The 8,668-nt window shown below is 26.6% G+C and overlaps 1 pseudogene; it reads left to right on the top strand.

Moving 5' to 3' along the window:
• The first annotated feature begins 2,695 nt into the window (after nt 1–2,695).
• On the top strand, nt 2,696–6,914 carry LOC149058618 (uncharacterized; annotated as a pseudogene).
• The last annotated feature ends 1,754 nt before the right edge of the window (nt 6,915–8,668 follow it).

Genomic DNA, 8,668 nt, shown 5'->3' with positions numbered 1-8,668 from the left:
TAATATAGTCTTTAAGATCACCAAATTTATATTTCCCGCTAAAGATCAAAATTAGCAAAATTAATTACATTACATATTATAATTTATTTATAATTCACTATATAGGTATTATATTATCCAATATTCATTAATTTTAATGTATACTAAAATTTATATACAAATACAAATATACAATCATGTAAAATTGCATTTTTCAAGTCAAAAATTACAAATAAGTTGTACCTATAATATTATTGTGTAAGTCCAACCTTATCAATAGTATTTAATATGTAACTTATATAACATGTAAATAATTTAGAGTTGAACTCATTGTTGCCAATGGCTATAGTTGCCGAGGCTTAATTCAAATAAAAAAATATATTATTGTAATAATATCTTCATCCATATCTTCATCAATCACATAGAAGATAGAAGTTACAACGATTTACGTATTAGTGTACGCCAAAGATGGCCATTAACTAGTTAAAAAGTTTAAAAAAATTAACTAGATAGTTTATTTTCTAATCAACTTATAAACTTAACAAGTTTAATGTACAGTTGAAATAACTTAGCTTTTCTCAGTTGATTTTAAAAAAATCCATCAAGTTAAAAACATTTTGAAATTTTTCGTTTATATGGAAATTTACTATATTAGTATAAACTATAATAAATATTTCAATATTATGTAATAAATCATGCAAATAAAATGTATAATTAAAGGTTTTAAAGTTTTTGTTTTATATATTTAATTATAAAGGACGTCATAAATTATATATTATGCGATTTGCAATTAGAAATGTTTAATTAATATAACTTACTTATATGAATGAAGGCCATGTACTCATGTTTACATATTATGACATTTGATTGCTATATACGATATAAAAAAATATATTTGTTAAATTATTAATTTAAGACGAATATAGTTTAAATTAATAAATAATAGTAATGTAAAAGTAAAAAGATATATACAGTGTACATTATGATAAAAGTTCAATAAAATTGTTTTTTATAATTTATAAATTAGAAACTAGAACTACACATTCACTCTTTATGTGATTTATATACTAATTAAAAAAAATAAATTATCTTTTTTTAAACTGAGTTAAGATAATATTTTTTCTATATTAACTTTTAACTTATCGAGTTAAATTTATAATTTGTTAACTGTTAACTTTTAACTTATCGATCTTGTATCCTCTTAACTTAACTTAACTTGAGTTAATTATTTTCATTAACTTGCCCACCTTTGAGTGTACTTGTATTACAAAATAAACAGGAAGTTAGAATTTTTATTTGACAATATTTTGTTATTAATTAAATTAAATTAAATTAAGTAGTTACGAAATACTTGTATAATGTATAATATACACTATGGTAATAAAAGTGAAACGTATTCTATATAGGTAGTGCAGGCACATATACAGGGGAGGTTAACCCCCCCCCCCCGCCCCCAATCAAATTTTTTTTTTGTATACGTGTCTGAGGTAGTGTACCTATTTAACAAAACATGAAGATCAGTGGCGTATTTACGATGTGGGGGAGATAGATCCTACACTTGACCTTTTTTTTTTTGTACCGACTTTCTGCCATATTGTTAGACTTGATTTTTTTCGTCTTGTAAGTTACAAGTTGTAACTGATGAAGTTTTTAAAACAATATGAGTTATATTAAAAACAAAAGGTGTAGGTGTCACTCTGCTGTGCAATAGGTTACGAGTGGGTCACTAAAATGGATTGTGTTAAATTTGAATTCTATAATGATATAATATCATTGTACCTATAAGAAAAACGATTCTGATCGAAGTCATCCTACTTAGTACTTATGATATATAAGTATAATATAACTATATATATTATATTATTATTATATGATATTATTGTCAATAAAGTAATTTATATAGGTATTATAACATTTATAACCTATTTACGCAAAACTTTGTATTTTTCAGTCCTTAGCTATAAAAGTAGAAAATTTTATAAATTTTTAACTATAAAATAATTTTAAATTTGATAAATGTAGAAATTTTACCTATGAAAGCTTATAAAACTACTATTGTAACTATGTATTAGGAGCTTTGTATTAAATTTTGAAGCTTTTTTACCCAACAAATAAATTTTGACCGATATTAATTTTTAAAAAAACTAAGAATGATCGAAAATTGCATATTATGCCTATAAGTAGTTTAACTTCAAACGAAATTTTTTGAAAATTGCATGGTGGATAGAATATACTTATATAAATATTCGGTGAAAGTTACATCAAAAACCAAAATCGATTTTGTCGAAAACTGATTGTGCGTAAAATTTCCCGTTTCCTCCTTAATTTTTGGTTTGTTTATCTCGATTATTTAGAAAAATATTAAGAATTTATTACTTTTGAACCCCCTCCAAAGTACCAACTAGATTCACTTTCTGATCGAACGAGGTACTGAAGTCAAAAATCGAAGCACTTAAAACGTGATGACAGACACAAAAAAAAACACACACACTTTATGGTAAAATCAATACATTCATCGTTCCGCTCAGAATCTAAAATAAAACGTATACGTTATCAAACATTAATAGCCATAGTTTAACCATATCAAATGAACTACCCAGTACATCATCTTTCAAGTATGATTATATTTAAACATTTTTTTAGTTCAGTGATATTAAAAACTATTTCTAATATTTTAAGTAAATCTATGTTTATGTATTGCTATTTATTTTGTAGTATGGATATTTTGAATGGCCGTAGAATAGTTGATATAGGTCATATTTTCAATGAAATTCAAAATAGTCGTCATAATGGTGGATTTGGATGTTCATTTTTAGATATGATTTTTAAAAGAGAAGAAATAAATGGTTTCTTCTCAATTTTCTATTTTCATTGTAAAATGTGTGGTATTGAAAAAAAAATATCTTCAGAAAAACCTAACAATTTTGAATGTATTCCAATAAATAAAGCAGTAGTAAAAGCTACACTAGCTATGGTAAGACTATCAAGTATTGAAAACACCCATAAAAGACCTATTTAAACAAAATAAGATTATATTAATAGGTATTGGATATGCACAACTTTTTGAACTTTCGGCCTGTATCGATAGGTTAGGTATCGATAGGTTCAATGTCATCCAATACATACCAATCAATATTGTCATCAGTCAGAAATGTAGTGCATGCTTCAGCGTGGGACGAAATGAAAAAGGCTGGAGATGAAGAGAGAGAAATTGCATTAAAAAATGGTATATTAGATGAAGACGGTATACCGATGTGTACCGTTATTGCGGATGGCCAATGGTCTAAAAGGTCTTATAAAACTAAATATGACGCATTTTCTGGAGCGGCAACAATTATTGGTTATAATACACGCAAAGTTTTGTTCGTCGGTATTCGAAATCGTTATTGTTCAATTTGTCAAAGAGCATCAGATAGAGACGAAAATAAACCAGTACATAATTGTTTTTTAAATTGGACAAGTAGTTCAACCGGGATGGAAGCTGATGGTATATACTGGAAGGGTTTTTGAACAGTGTTCAAATGCATGGTCTTAAGTATAATAAACTCATAGGTATATTTATAAAAACATAATTTGTTATAAATTTATAATTATGTAAATATAATTAACATCATTATTAAATAGGCGATGGTGACAGCATCGTTATCAAACGTTTGAATGAGGTACTACCATATATGGTCCTCATTTTACGGTTGAAACAATTGAATGTAGGAACCATCTGTTACGAAATTCTTGTCAAAAATTGTTAGCACTAACCAAAAGAACCGAATATCCCGTTCATATAAGAAAATTTATACAAAACAATATTCTTCGATTTAGAAGTGACATAACAAAAGCTGTACAGCATCGTAAGACAAGTGATTTATCTATTCCAAACAAAATAGCAGGTTTAAAATTTGATTCATATTTAAATATTGTACATTAATTAATGTTTAGCCAATACATTTTAATTGTAAAAATATAATTATATATACAGTTCACTTTTTAACTTGGTAAATATTTTTTATCAATTATAAAATTAAGTGACAGTTGCTGATTATATAATTTTATTCAACAACAATTATATTCTTATATTCTATAATTGTTTTTCTTTATTTAATACCATTTAGATCTACGAAAAAATATTGAAAATAGTCCATATCACCGATTTGGACAACATAACAATTGTGACAGATATTTTTGTTCTGGTTTAAAATCCGGTGAAATAAATTTAGTTGGTGATGTAGAAAAGTGTGGATTAATGAGAGAAGTAAAAAATATTATTCTTCGTCTTGCTAATAATTCATGCAGCCTGATTCAAGACGTTGATAATAATGCGTGCGAACAATTCAATAGTCTAATCAATAAGTTTATAGGTGGTAAAAGAATTAACTTTACTCAAAGAAACACATACACTACAAGAATTGAAGCAGCAATAGTTTCTTTCAATTCCAAAGAATATTTACGAAGTATACATAAAAAAATGGTTTTTAAAAGTCCAGGTAAGTATTTTTTAAATATAGTTACCTATAATTTAAATACTTGAAAAATTTACACAATTTATTTTGCTTTTTTTTTACAGGACACATAGCAAAAAAATATCTAAATAATTTAAATAGAATTCGGAAAAATACTATAAAAAGAAGATGTTTATTTGTAAATACCGCGAAAAAAAATAAGAAAAAAAGCTCGTCGGCTCCAGATAAAGATTATGGTTTAGCTGAGCCCCTGATTGACACTATATCACCGGAGGAACTAGAAATTAAAAAAAAAATGTTTTTTAAATACATTAGAAACAGTTGACCTGCACCAGCTAAATTTGGACACTCGAGATCAAAGTGGAAATCAAAAGTGGTTTCAAGAACGGAAAAAACGTTTGACAGCTTCCAAATTTGGCGATATTTGTAAAATGAGACAAAATACTAGCTGTAAACGACAAGTCCATGCAATTATATATAAACCACAAATAAAAACGAAAGAATTAACTCATGGAATTGAAATGGAATCGTATGGTAGAAAAAAATTTGAGGATGTAAGTGGATTAAGTGTTGAGACTTGTGGACTAATTGTAGACAGCGAGATTCCATTTTTGGCTGCTAGTCCAGGTAAAATAATTAATAAAATAATTTTTGTGTATAATATTTATATTGCCTTATTGGCTTATAATATGTTTATTTACTAATATATACTTATATATTATTTGTTAAAATCAGGGCTTAAAACCGGTAACCGGTTTGTAACGAAAACCGGTAAAAAACCGTATATTTGAGAACCGAAACCCGGTAATCGCTTTTAGTTTTGGAATCCTGGAAGCGGTTATTGTTAATCAGTAATCAAGGTAAATATCTAAATATTAACATCAAAGCGGTTACCTCGTATTTTCAATCCCGATTTTATAAACAAAACCGATTCCCGACCAAAAAACCAACGGTTTTTTCGTGGAATTTATTAATTGAATTATGCCCTGATAACATTATAGTTAAATTTAATTTTCCAGCTATTTTTAAATTTTTTTCCACAATTAATATCCGTCGAGTATTGCTTATCTGTTGTGAATATCACATATATTATATAAATAGATATAAGTGTATAACTATATAATATTATAAATACTGTCATAAACTTCGTCGTCGATATTCGTTCTCGCGCGCTGATTAGTTTTGAAATTTATTTATAATTCATATTTTAAATTACTATTACACCCATATCATACCCATATCTCTAATAAAAATTATTATTTATAAATGAGTTTTTTCACTTACTTAATTAGTATTTTAGATAATTTTTAAGGTAATTTTTTGAAGTTATTAGGGCATTTTCGCACTTTTTTTAAGGCTTTTTTGCATTTTTTTTAGGGAATTTTTGAGTGTTTTTTAGGTCATCAACATCCTAACTCCAGTTATTACCAAAAAGATCTGTGTCAATATTTCACTCTTGGTGTCATCTTGAAAAATTATTTATTTTTTCGGTTTCTTACAATTATAATGTTATAAATAAGAAAATTATAACAATAATTTTTTTTTTTTTTTTTATTAAGATCGCCATTATTTCGATCATATGCTTTAATGTTTAAAGTTTAAACAGTTTAAACTTCAAAGTAGTTTGAAAAAATAAATATTTAAATTATTGAAGGAAATCCGACCAAATTAAAGCATATTAAGTTTTTGATTTTGTATTAAATAATAATACTTTTGTTATCAACCCACGAATGCCCTAAATAAACTGTTTTAAAAATATGATAAAAAACTGAAAAAAATGATTTTTTTAAAACCGGTTTTAACCGGTAACCGATTACCAAAAAATCTTATCAACGGTTTTTAAACGATTAACGGTTATTATAGTGTTTGAAATATCTTTATGGAAACGGTTACCGGTTACCAAAATATCACAATTAAACGATAACCGATTACCGGTTTTCAAAAATTTTAGGCTCCTGACGGAGCCGATTACCGACTTTATTGATAACGGTTTTAAGCCCTGGTTAAAATTATATATTTACTTTTATATTATTATATTTTTAATTTTCAGATGGTATGATCGGTAATGATGCTATTCTTGAAATCAAGTGTCCATATATTGCAAAAGATACTAACGATGTAATCGAAGCAGTAAATAATAAATTGGTAAATTATTTCATACTAAATATACGTATAATATGTAACATATTAATTACTTATTCATCTAATTTTAAATTTGTCTTAAATTATAAAATATATTTAATTTTTGTTTAATTGTAGTTACAATATTGCACATTATTGCATACAAATAATGGTCAACAGATTGTGCAATTAAAAAGAGACCATAGTTATTATTATCAGGTGATGGGGCAGTTACACATTACAAGGAGACAACTATGCTATTTTGTTATGTATGCAACTAAATGGATACATATAGAAAAAATAATTTATGATGCCGAGTTTTGGGAAACAAAAATGGTTGGAAAACTTACTGCGTAAGTATTATTACAGTTCACTTTTTTTAAATTAAAAAATTAATTTTATACCTACTACAATATTTGTTATGCCAAAAAAAAAATAATCGTATTGAATTATTTTTCAGATTTTATATAGATTGTTTATTGCCAGAAATAGTAGAACCGTTATATGGTGAGCGACTATTAGTGTCAGATATTCGAGAACCATCAAGAATCATTGAAGCTCAACAACTAAAAATAAAAATAAATCAATAAAAAATCTAAAAAAAAATACCTAAATTGAATGTATTAACTTTGATGTATATTGTAAATAATTTTTGTATTCTAAATTGCTATACCTAATTTTTTTTTTAATTTAATATTTTTAAACTGTTTCAGCTTAAAAACTGAAAAATAAATAATAATATATAATATGTATTGGTTTTAGTGCGGTAGTTTTTTTTACACATATTCTAAAAAAAAATTATGGACAACCTGGTACCAAATTTTCAAATCTTAGGTATAAATACTTAAAATTTTATGAATTTTCAACTATAAAATAATTTTTACTTGTATTTTAAAAAGTAATTAGGTTATAAATATTACTTATTACTTATTTGTTAATACAGTCGAGTCGCGATAACTCGAAGTTGAAAGGGGATAAAAATTCACTTCGAGATATGTATTATTCGAGATATCTAACTAATTTACAGGAGAATAATGTTCTAGGGGAATAAAACACAATTCGAGTTGTCAAGTTTTTCGAGTCATCGAGGTTCGAGTTATCGCGATTCGACTGTAGTAAATAGTAGGTTTCAAATTATTATAAGTAAGATAAGTAGATAGGTAGGACCTTATAAATAATAGATGACCGATGTAGTTTAGGTTACAGTTATAAATTAGATATTATTTACTGTATTGAATATATTTTTTATGAAGTAAGTATTTAATAATGCAATAAATACAAGCTACGTAGGTACGCGCGAATATTAAAATGATTACGGTTCGCCGCGGCGGCAATGCAGCATAATATACGACGTTTATGCACTGTATATTTACTAGATCCGTCATAGACGGAGGTCGATAAAATAATAAACATCGCTCCCGAATGAGCACTATCGTCGGCCGGCAGCCGACAATGTGTAGTGGGCGCGGCTTAAACGTCGTTTCTCTCGGTCGTTGTATGCGTTTCGCTTTCGGTGCGGCGTCCTCTTAAATTATATAGGCTAACACATTACACGTCTACACACCATGTTGCTGCATGAATAATCACTAAACATTTTAAAGAATCAGTGGTGAGATAACTAACTTTTGATCATGATATCGTGGTTCATAAATCATAATTGGTCAATTAAATATACATTTGTATGTGTTTTTATAGTTGTATGTGATATTAAGACTAATAAGACTTTAAGAGAGTTGAGTAACCTTGATTTTAGAGCATTTATTGTAAATAATAAAAATGTACTAACTATTCTCTTATAGTCTTATAAATTGAGAGTATTATATTAATATGAAGACATAGTTATGTAATACCTAATATTATGATTTATAATACATATTCAAATTAAATTAATCATTTGTTTAGCAAAAAAACAATAGTAAACAAAAATATAAAATATAAGTTTAATTTATAATGTTATTTTGAATTACCGCCATAAAAGGGGTATCTAGTAGATCAAGGGAGATCTAAACGCAAAATGGGTAATTTAGATCCCCGGCTAGTATATTGTCAATTAGTTCCCTATGGTTATTTAGATCCCCTGTCAATTAGATCCCTTAGTGTCATTTAGATCA

Source organism: Diuraphis noxia, unplaced genomic scaffold (assembly GCF_037042655.1).
Source record: "Diuraphis noxia isolate RWA-SAM2 unplaced genomic scaffold, SU_Dnox_SAM2 contig0002, whole genome shotgun sequence".
Lineage (NCBI taxonomy): Eukaryota > Metazoa > Arthropoda > Insecta > Hemiptera > Aphididae > Diuraphis > Diuraphis noxia.
This window is presented reverse-complemented; position numbering and strand designations above follow the sequence as displayed.